The sequence below is a fragment of the Cannabis sativa genome, chromosome 9 (genome assembly GCF_029168945.1).
Source record: "Cannabis sativa cultivar Pink pepper isolate KNU-18-1 chromosome 9, ASM2916894v1, whole genome shotgun sequence".
NCBI classification, from domain to species: domain Eukaryota; kingdom Viridiplantae; phylum Streptophyta; class Magnoliopsida; order Rosales; family Cannabaceae; genus Cannabis; species Cannabis sativa.
In genome coordinates this window covers 43,613,911-43,626,179 of record NC_083609.1, presented here as the reverse complement: position 1 = coordinate 43,626,179, position 12,269 = coordinate 43,613,911, and positions in this window count along the sequence as shown.

Below are 12,269 nucleotides of genomic sequence, written 5' to 3'. Positions count from 1 at the left end.
CAACCTTTTCTCCATCATTACATTTCATTAATCACAAAATACTTGATATTGTGAAATTCCTCTCTATATGTCTACTCTCTTGGGATACTGGATTCTTTACTTTTTGGCAACTAGTTTTGTGTTAGTCAGGAAGTAACACTAGTAGTTAATAAATGTTGGAACAATGCTAAAAATGTCTAGAACTTTCCTTAGACTGAATAAGTATCTTTCCTCCAACTTTAACATTCAGTCTCTCTCTGGTAGACTTAGAGACTTCATATAGGTTTTTACATTTCTCCAAAGTCATTAGTCCACCCCCAAACTAATCACCATCTCATCAGCAGACTTTCTAGCACTAAGGCAAGTCTAGAAATTTTATTTGGTGTAGTCTAAGAGTATTAAATACTCCCTTATCGACTAACATATAGTTCCTCTTCTTAATCTTAAGATTCACTTGATTGTCTTCCAATGTTCTTTCCTGGATTAATCTGATTCCTACTCATTACTCCTGCTCAACAGAAGGTGGCTGGTCTAATGCATATGAAAGAATATTTGAGACCTCTCACTGTTGATATAAGAATTTTTTTTTCATTGGATTCTATGTTTTCTAGAATAGTTGAAACCTTTCCTTAGATAAATAAAATCTATGTCTAGAAGTCGAGAAGCTTCTATAGATTGCCATTAGAAAAGAAAATGCTTCAGCATCTTACTAAAGTAAGTTGCTTGCATTAGAGTGAGTAAATTACCAGGCATACCACAAGCCATAGGTTTAGATAAACTCAAACCTATAATACTAGGAACAGGAATTTTTGTTAAGTCCATTGAATAGACTTACTAACAAAATTTCCTTTCACGTCCTTGTAATAGAAAACTTTTGGTTGTTCCATATGAATGGTTTTAACCATAGTTCTCTTGGCTTTACTTCTTAGTTTCTTATTCTGACTATCCATTACTTGTTTAAACTAACAATGGATTTCATCACAAGTGTCTTCCAAGTCATAACAGGGTGAGTTCCTTGAAATCCTCCCACTACGACAAAGTACTGTGACTTTTGTCTAAGAATCTAAATGGTATTGTCCTCTTCGGTTGTTTTAAGACAACAGAAGCAGTGGGACCATCTTATACAGAATAAGATGATAGAACACTTATAGAATCAACAAAATTATCTCCTCTATTTTGCTACTTTGTTTTCAGACTTAGTCATTTTCTTAGAAAAGTAGGATTTGTTGAAACAAATACTTTTTTATCTAATGACTATGGGATGGTCCACCCCTAATCACTTAGAATAGCTAATAAACATGCAAACCTTCGTTAACAGTTCTAGCTTTTCTTAAGATTTTGATTAGGTCATCCATGAATCTATTAATGGTTTACACTAAGTACACAACCATTCCATCATTCTGAAATTTTCATTTTACTAGGGTATTTCCTTAGAAGGACTTAGGCAACGACTAGTAACTAATCATCAATATGCAAATCGAATTTCTGGGGAGGTAAGTTTGGATATAATTCAAAAATTCAACTAAATGATCTTTGAACTGCATATCAACCAAATATTTCTCCACCCCTATCAGTTCGTGAGATCTTTAACCACTTACCTTAATGGTTTTTCACCATTGCTAGAAATTCATTAAAATTTTCAAACATTTCAAATTTCTTTGCATAAGGTAAAATCTAGAGTGATCGTCTTAAAAATATAACGAAAACTCATATCTACCCCTGAATGAAAATCCATCTGCGAATGAGATGATTATACTTTTAGTGGATATAGGCATATTGACTCTTTGCAGAGTATTATCTTGTCAAAACCACTATGAACAAGATGCAAATGCCATAGATTTATAAAATATGTGGTTGTAGTAGTCTTTTGATGACTTAGGTTGTTACAATAAAGATTTGTTAGAATAGTCCAAGTGGATCCTGGTCACAGAATACTAAACTCATATTCCTTACTAACAAACAGTGTGAATCCATTGATAGAAAATGGTTGTTAAACACTTGTGAAAGTGTAACTGTATTGTATTTTGGAAATAGAAATATAGAATTTCTATTTGGAATCTAAAATTTAAAGTCAAAGACTTAAATTCATACCAAGTATACATGAGTAATTCTTCTTTCTTGGACCACAACTACTAATCTAACTCTAAGTCTGATTTGCCTAAAGTAAGCATATATAAGAAGGAGATTTCTAAGATTGAGGATTTATATCATTTCGGAATTGAATGTTGGGAATATAATAAAATGTGCTATTCAATTTCTTAAGAGGAAATAGAATGACATTATATGCTTTATAAACCATTCATCCAGTGATATATTATTTAGGCTAATTCGAAATGAATAAGCTGAGAGGAATAAGGATAATTTTGAATTTAAAATAAGAATCCAACGATGCTCTGATTAGCGAGAGTCAAAGTTATTCTTACTTTTATAAACTTCTTGTTTCATATTGTAAATACTTGTCTAAGGTGTCATCAATTGATGAACAGCTAGATGTTGCATTTATAATATATATCTATCGAGATCTAACACTATTATGTTTGTTAAATGGATGACAATCCATTAGGAATTTGTCCCATTAAAACAACAAGCGAAGTTAGACCAATAATGAAGATTCAAAATTTAAACTACAATAAATAATAGAAAACATGGTTCAATATAAATTCACGCACAATTCAGAAATTATTAAACAGATAGCAAATAGGAATGACAAGTGAAAATACTAAAACATACAATCCTAAATAATTTCCAAGGTTTTCAACAAATTGATATCAGTGTCCCGTTTAGGCGAGAGTCAAAGATATCATCCATTGAATAGAGTTGTCAGCTCATCTAAAATGATAAACATTCTAGCAACCTTTTATTCGATCAAGATAAGAATATAGCGTTGTCCCGTTTAGGCGAGAGTCAAGGCGATTCTATCTTATGAGCTTCCACCATTGTTTCATACATTTGTAAGCCCTATTAAAGTCACCACTATTAGGGTGATCCATACTAAAATAAATACTTACAAACAATACTTATCTTTTGAGATTCTACGGCATTAAATTGCTGATGAACGTTCCTCCATTAGGGAGGATTACTCACTAAAACAAGAACTATGTAAAACCAACAATGGAGATCGAATGTCCTAATAATAAAAGCTCATTATTTAAAATGTATTTTCTTCTAATATTTATTTTAATCAATTTATTTTAAATATATATATTTATTTAATTAAAATTTCCAATTTAGAATAAAATTCAAAATATAAATTTTAATTTAATATTTATAAAATTACACTTAGATGGATATGAAAAATAAAATGAATTATTTTCCATCTTAGTAATAATCTTCAAAAAATATTTAGAAAATTATTCAATTTAAGTTATATCAAAATTAATTTAAATTAATTTACAACTCAAATTTAATTTTCTGTAAATATATATTGCATTTCGAAAAATTAAAGTATTTAAAAAAAATACAATTTTCGAAAAAAAAAATTGCTAAAGAATAAAATGAAATAAATCTTGAAAAATTATTCTAATTTATGTTGGTCCAAAATTACTAAAATAATTTTCATTATAAATATAATTTTTCTATTTAACTAAATATTAAGAAAAATTTCAAATATATAAGTATCATGATGAAAATCAACTTAAATATTAATTTTCTATTTAATTAAATATCACTAGAAAAATATTTCAAGCAAAACAGATAATGTCTATCTAGACTTTCATTGACTAATTAATTCATTTTCTAATTATAATATATTTTAGTTTATTTATTTTAATTAATCATTTAAATGAAAAATATAATGATTTAAGTTGGTGCAAAATTAAAATAAATAATTTTCAAATTTAATCTATTTTTCAAGTAAAATTCAAAATTTCTGCGTTTAAATAAGAAAAGCAATTTCGAAAATAAATAAAATGATTAATAAAATATATTTTGAAAATTATTCAATTTTAAGCTGCTTCAAATTAAAATTTCCAACTTAAAATAATTTTCTATTTAATTAAATATCCTTAAAAATAATAATATTTAAGTATCAAGAATTAAATCAACTTAAATATTTAATTTTCAATTTAATTAAATGTATTAAATACAAGAACTAAATAATCAAGCATATAAGAAACTTAATTATTAATTCTAATTTAATACTAGAAAAAATATTCTTAATTTAAGTTGGTTCAAAAATTAATTTAAATAAATAATTAATTTTCAACTAAAAATACTTTCCTAATTAAATATTAGAAAATATAACTAGTACTAGAAATAATTATCTACAATATATATCATTAACTAAGTGTTTTTCTAAAATTAACTTTAAAATATTAAATGAAAAAAGAAATTCATATATTTTAAAAGTTAATTATGTTGCTAATTCAATTTTAAGTAGGTTAGACTAATATAATTAACCTAATACAATTATTTAAATAAGACAAATAGGCCTTCACAATTGGGTTAGTTCATATGAGGGATGGTTGGGTTCAGTATGTCGTACCCACTGCTATTGGCCCCCTAACTCTCACACAAGGCCCAAAGGAGAGGAATTTAACCTTTGAGTAAACAATTGTTGTTCATTGAATAAGCCCAATTCTAATTGGGCCTAAATAAATTTACTTATGTCAAAATTTATTTTAGCAACCTAGTCCATTTACTTAGTAAAACTTAAATGGGCTTCCTATATGCATCTAAGCCCAATAGCAAACATATAGGCTCACACAGGTCAAATGATTTGGATGGGCCCTATCATGTAACTAGGTTTACACAGATGAAAGAAGTACAAAATTTACCTGTTACAAATTATTTATAAGATCTATTGACAATTGGACTATGATTAAAATGAGATCGTTGGATCTGTCAACAAGTTAATCATAGCAATTTAGATTAAATAAATAATAGGTTATTAATTTTTTTTTTTTTGAATAAACAATAAAATTAAACAAACAATGTCAATGTAACAGATGTGAAATAGGGTATTTATATAATTAAATTATTATTTTTGAACTAACCAACTAAATTTTGAAAATTTAGGGTTGTTAAAAACAACCTTAAAAATCTCAAAATTTAAAATTCAAAAGTGAAAACTAATTTAAAAAATCTAGGTTTATTTGAATTATTTTTATCAAATTAAATTAAATATCAAATAAGATAAATGATTTGAAAAAAATATCTTCAATACCATTTTCTAATCTTATAATTTAATATAATTAAAATAATAAAATAAACCAATTTTAAAATAGATGTGGTTAGAAAATTATTATTTTAAGAATGAAATAATAAATAAATAATAATTATCCTAATTATATGTCAAAATAACTCAAATTAAGCAATATTCAAATTTTTAAAAAAAATATGTAAGTTATTTAAATATTTAAAATATAATTTATAAATAAGTAAAATGATATAAAATAGTAAAATATTATTTTAAAAATTATAATTTATAAACAATTAAATATTTAACAAAATAACAAATTTTTGAGTTTGAAAATATTATGGTTAGAATATCTATAAAAATATCTAAGTTAATTTCAAATTTATTAATTATTTAATTTGTCATATAAGATAATTTTAATATAATATTTTAAATAAAAAAGATAAAGTTATCTTTTAATTTAAAATATGTTAAATATCAAAATATCTAATCTTATAATTAAATAATATATAAATATTAAAAAAATTAATAAATTTTACTTCTGACCATAATTTAAAAAATAAAATAATTAATTTTTAAATTTAAACCTCAAAATATCAAAATTAATAACAATCTATTGAAAAATAAATATTATTAATTTAAAAAATGATATTTAAGTTCAAATACATTAAAAAATAATATTTTATTTTAAATTTGGATTTTGAAAATTGGAAAAATCAAATTTTAGGAAAAAATCCCACAATATTCGGAAATTAGGGTGAAGCTGGCAGTAGGCTGCACGCTGCAACCCCAGGAGGCTGTGAAGGCCCTGATGCACGCGTGGGAGAGGGAGTGATGCCGAGAAATCTCGGCGCCTGCAAGGTCATCCTCGGCGGACAGCAGGGTCTTGGGGTGCCTGAACAAGAGACGTGTGCGCTTCAGACAGGGAATTTTTCCCTGTCACGCGCGCGGATGTCGTCTTGTCTGAAGGGTCTGGTGCGCGCATCACCCAATCTCGACATCCCTTCAACCCGATTTTTCGAAATTCATAACTTTTGCAATTTTTATCGGAATCGAGTTCCGTAAAAAACAAAATTGCTCAATTTTTAACAATAAATTGAAATAAAATATTTTTCATGGAAAAAAAATTTGTACAACACATATATTCATCAAATAACACATAAACCACATAAAGCCATCCAAATAAACACAAATCATGATTTTAATTCATATTTAATGAAAGTAAATCATTACCATGGCTCTGAGGCCAGTTGTTGGAAATATTTTACCAGGATCTAGATTTACTAACAAGTATGTTTTATTAACATCCTAATATGAATTCTAAAATAATGAAATAAACACAGAAGGGTTTTAGAAAAACTTACATTGGGTGCAGCGGAATATAATGACTCCTTCCGTTCAGATCTCTAGCCCTTGATTCTTTTCTGTAGCAGAGCATTATCAAGATCTGAACCTGGATCTCTTTCTCTCCTTCTTGAGCCCGATTCTCCTTCTTGTTGATTGGATTCTTCACAGTTTTACACACTATGATTGAGATACCACTTGATGTGTGTGGGCACTCACTCTATCACTCAAGACTGAATAGTTTGAAGAAGAAAAGATAAGGAATGGTGGTTTCGGCCTATAGAGAAAGAAGGCTTAAAATTTTACTGAAGGAATGTGATGTATCATCAATCTTTTTCCTTAAGCCATCACTATCTATTTATAGGTAACCACCTAGGTTTAGGTTAGATTTATTTGGCATTAAAATAATAAAAAATAGATGGTAAATTACACTAAGTGTGGCCGGCCATGGATTGTGGATTGGGCCCACTTCGCAATTTTACCATTTTGTCATTTTTTCATCCCATTTTCTCAAAAACGCTAATTTTTAAATTTAACCACTTAAATGCCAATTCCAATTATTTAATAACTAAAAATTAATTATTAAATAATATTGCCATTTAATATTTATTAATTAGACTTAATAAAGTCTTTTAATTAATAAATAAAACCTATAATCTCTTTTCTTCACAATTTTTCCCTTGCTTACTGAAAATTCATAAACTAGACATAGTCTAATTTTGGAATTATAATTGATTAATTAAAATCAATAAACTTAGTCTTACAAGCAGTATGGTCTCAACTAGTATGGGGACCATGGGCCTATATAACCGAGCTTCCAATAAGCAGATCAAGAATTTACCAAGTAAACTCACTAACTTATTAATTCCTTGTTGCATCCACGCATAAAACTTTGAATTGCACTCTCAGTCATATAGAATGCTTTATATGTTCCACGATACAGATACGCTATTAATTATCCATTGTTATAATTCCAATAATAAATTATCCTCTATAGATGATCTACATTGCATAGGGATAAAATTACCGTTACACCCTTTCAATGTATTTTATCCTTAAAACACTTGCCACCTATAAATGATATTTTAGTGAATTAATATTGTCACTAAAATGAACATTCTATCATTTATCTCTATTTAGCAAGCTCGAAGGAAATTATCGTTTCACTTCTAAATACCTATAGAAGCTATAGATTCCATATCTATGATTAGTTCTCCCACTCAATTGCACTACCATGTTCCCAAAATGTACGTATCACCCTGACCAAAAAGTAGGCTTAACTAACAAATCAAAGAACATGTATAATACTCTTGAGATTGAACCTGACCATATCAGGATTAAGATCATTTTATCTAGGATCAACTAGGTGATATTGAATTGAATAGATATTACGGTAAATTTATCATATCTAATCAAAGTTCAATATCAGTCCCTTCCAATGTATACTCCATACATACGATACTGGTAAACTTTACCAATGCCTTGGAAAGGACATAACACTTATCCAAGGTGCAAGCATACCTATCGTTGATTATCATGCCAGTCTAAATCTAGTGAACTGACAAATCAGGGAATTAAACTTTCAAACATATAATCAAGATTATATTCCCCAGTGCTGACAATACTATAATCATTAACAAATACATATGTCCTGGACTTAATAGAATTTATACATTAAACAATCATGAAATAAATCATGTGAACCATGCAACATAAAATGTTATTTCTGTTCTTTATGAACTAGTAAATTTGATTATATTGAAATGAGTTTTATTTAGGGCACAAAACCCAACATTTAAGGTAGCTAAACCTAGAAACCACAAAAGGCAAAAGATTGATAATGAAGACGAAACATATCTATGGCACTTACATCTTGGTCATATAGGCTATGATAGACTTCACAGGTTAGCCAAAGGTGGTCCATTGAAAAATGTCACCTTAGGTGAATTACCAATTTGTGAACCTTGCCCAGAAGGCAAAATGACAAAATGTTCTTTCTCTATAAAGGGAGAGCGTGCCAAGGAGCAACTAGGCATAGTGCATTCAGATCTTTGTGGACCCTATGCATATTTACCTTATGCATAAGAAATCTGAAATGTTTGAAAAGTTTCAGGAATTTCTAGCATTGGTTCAAAACTAATTGGGTAAAACCTTAAAGATCTTGCGAACTGAAAGGGGTGGAGAATAAATGGATATGTAGTTCAAAGATCATTTAAATGAACTTAGAATTGAATCCCAATTGACTGCCTCTAGCACTCCACAACAAAATGGAGTTGTAGAAAGAAGAAATCGCATGCTTTTACAAATGGTTAGGACTATGCTTAGCTACTCAACTCTATCTATGTCCTTCTGGGGATATGCTATTCAGCTGGAAACTGACATTTTAAATGTTGTTTCATCTAAATTAGTCCCTAAGACACCTTTAAAATTATGGAAGGGTCGTATACCTAGTTTACGCAATTACAGAATCTGGGGGTGCCCTGCTCCTGTCTTAAGAAAGAAAGATGGCAAAGTAGAAAAAAGAATTGATATTTGCTTATTTGTTGGAAATTCTAAGGAGACTAGGGGTGGACTATTTTATAGTCACAAGGATGATAATAAAGTGTTCGTTTCCACAAATGCCACTTTCCTTGAAGATAACTATATTAAGAACTTCAAGCCGCAAATTAAAGTAGTACTGGAGGAAATGCTTTCAGATATAACTCATTCTAATGTTCCATCATCTTGTACTCAAGTAGAGGATAATCCCACTCCCTCGCTTGAACCTTTGCAAGTTGATACAACTGAGAAATCTACCACTAATGTTCCAGTTCAGAAGATCACAGCTCCTCATTGTAGTGAGGGGGGTTTCTGCAAAACCATCTCGTTATGGCTTGGATGGTTAAATCAATATGGTTGTTGGTGATGGTATTGATGACTATCTATTAACCTATAAACAAGCAATGGCAAGTCCAGAACAGAAACAATGGTCAGCTGGCATGGACTCAAAAATGGATTCCATGAAAAAGAACAAAGTCTGGGAATATGTAGACGCGCCTGATGATTATCGTCCAATTGGATGTAAGTGGGTCTACAAGAAGAAAAGAGGTGTTAGAGGTGAAGTCAAAACTTTTAAACCTAGACTGGTCGCTAAGGGTTATACCCAAAGAGAAAGTGTGGACTATGAGGAAACTTTTAGTCCGGTCGCCATGCTCAAATCCATCAAAATTCTTCTCTCCATAGCAGCCGCTTTCGATTATGAAATTTGGCAATGGATGTCAAGACAGCTTTCCTTAACGAAATTCTTGAAGAAACTAACTATATTGAGCAACCAGAAGGCTATGTTCTTCTAGGACAGGAAGAGAAAGTTTGCAAACTCAATAGGTCCATTTATGGACTTAAAAAAGCTTCTTTCTCTTAGAATAAAAGGTTTGATGAAATAATCAAGACCTACGACTTTCACCAAAATGAAGATGAAACTTGTGTTTATCAACTCAAGGATAATCAAGTGGTAGTATTCTTTGTTGGGTTTTATGCCCTAAATAAAACTCATTTCAATATAATCAGATTTACTTATTAATATAGATCAGAAATAACATTTAATGTTGCATGGTTCACATGATTTATTTCATGATTATATGTACATAATGTATAGATTCATCTGAAACCCTTTTCACATACTTGATCTTGTTTATTGTGCCGTCAACACATTGGAAAGTAAACATGACTATGTGAATAAAGTTTCCTAGATTTATCAGACACAGGGTTTTACTGATATGATAATCTACAACAAGAGTTTACTTGTATTTGGAGAAATACTATGTTCTTTCCAGAACATTGGTTAAAGTAAAGCTCAGGTTGGATGCATGGAGTATGCATCGGAAGGGACCGATATTGAACTTTGACTTAGATTTAATTAAACTTACTGTAAAATCTATTCAAGTCAATATCGCCTAGTTGATCCTAGATCAAATGATCTTAATCCTGTTATGATTAGGCTCAATCTTGAAAGGCTATTCGTGTTCTTTGATTTGTTAGTTAAGCCTACTTTTAGGTCAGGGTGATACGTACATTTTGGGAACACGGTAGTACAATTGAGTGGGAGCGCTAGCATAAACATGGAATCTATAGCTTCTATCTGGCGAATAGTAAGCAAAGGATGATCTCCTTTGAGCTTGACCAAACGAAAATAAATGGTGGAGATCTCATTTCACATAAGCTGAAATATCATTTATACGGGGTCAAGTGTTTTAAGGATAAAATACATAGTAGGGTGTTACGGTAATCTAATCCCTTTACAGTGTAGATCATTCATATAGAGGATAATTGATCACATTAGGATTATAACAATGGATAACTAATGATGTGTCTATATGGTGGAACATATAGAGCATTCTACATACTGAGAGTGCAATTCTAAGTTCTATGCGTGGATTCAACGAAGAATTAATAAGTTAGTGAATTTTAGTGTTAAATTCTTGATCTACTTATTGGAAGCTCGGTTATATAGACCCATGGTCCCCCCACTAGTTGAGATAATATTTCTTGTAAGACTCATGTAATTGGTTTTGATTAATCAATTATAATTCTCAAATTAGACTATGTCTATTTGTGAATTTTTCACGAAGTAAGGGCGAAATTGTAAAGAAAGAGTTTATAGGGGCATATTTGTTAATTATGATACTCTGTATGGTTCAATTAATAAATATAATAAATGACAATATTATTTAATAATTATTTATAGTTATTAAATAGTTAGAATTGGCATTTAAATGGTTGAATTAGAAAATTGGCGTTTTTGAGAAAATCAGATGCAGAAAAGGTAAAACTGCAAAATTGCAAAAAGTGAGGCCCAAATCCACTAGTATAGGGCCAGCCACTTTTGTAGGAAATTTAAACTGATATTTTCATTATTTTAATGCCAAATAGTTCAAACCTAACCCTAGTGGAATGCTATAAATAGATAGTGAAGGCTTCAGGAAATTCACACTTAAATTTCTACACTTCTGATTCAGAAAAAACTGAGCCTTCTCTCTCCCTATCTTTGGCTGACCCTTCTCTTTCTCCTTCCCTCTTCAATTTCGAAAATCTTAGTGTGAGAGTAGTGCCCACACACAGCAAGTTCTACCTCAATCATAGTGAGGAAGATCGTGAAGAAAGATCATCAGCAAAGGAGTTTCAACATCAAAGATTCAGAGAAAGAGATCCAGGTTCAGATATTGATAATGCTCTGCTACAGAATGGAATCAAGGGCTAGATATCTGAACGGAAGGAGTCATTATATTCCGCTGCACCCAATGTAAGGTTTCTTAAACTTTATATGTGTTTATTTATCGTTTTAGAAAGTTCTTATTTAGGATGTTAATAAACATAATTGTGAGTAGATCTAAGATCCTGGTAAAATAATTTCCAATAACTGGCCTCAGAGCCATGGTAATTGATTTACTTGCAAGAAATTTGGACTTTAAAACGATTGTTTGTATGTTCTTTGGATGGTATCATGTTGTATTGAGTGTTATTTGATGATTGATTGATCTTTGTAAATTTTCGTGAAAAATAATTGCGATTTTGTTTCTGGAATTATTTTTATTGGATAGTATGGGAAAAATTAAGCAAGTTAGCCTTTTACAGAACTCAATTTCAATTTTATTTGAATTAGTTATGAATTTTTGAAGATTTGAAAAAATCGGGGCTGTGCTGAAATTTTCCTGCGATCGCGAAACTGTCCGTACAGTTCACAATTTTTTTTGTTTTTCTTCGATTTTTCATGCTTTTTCATGGAATTAACTTCCGATTTTTTGTATAGTTTTGTATATATACTATTACTATT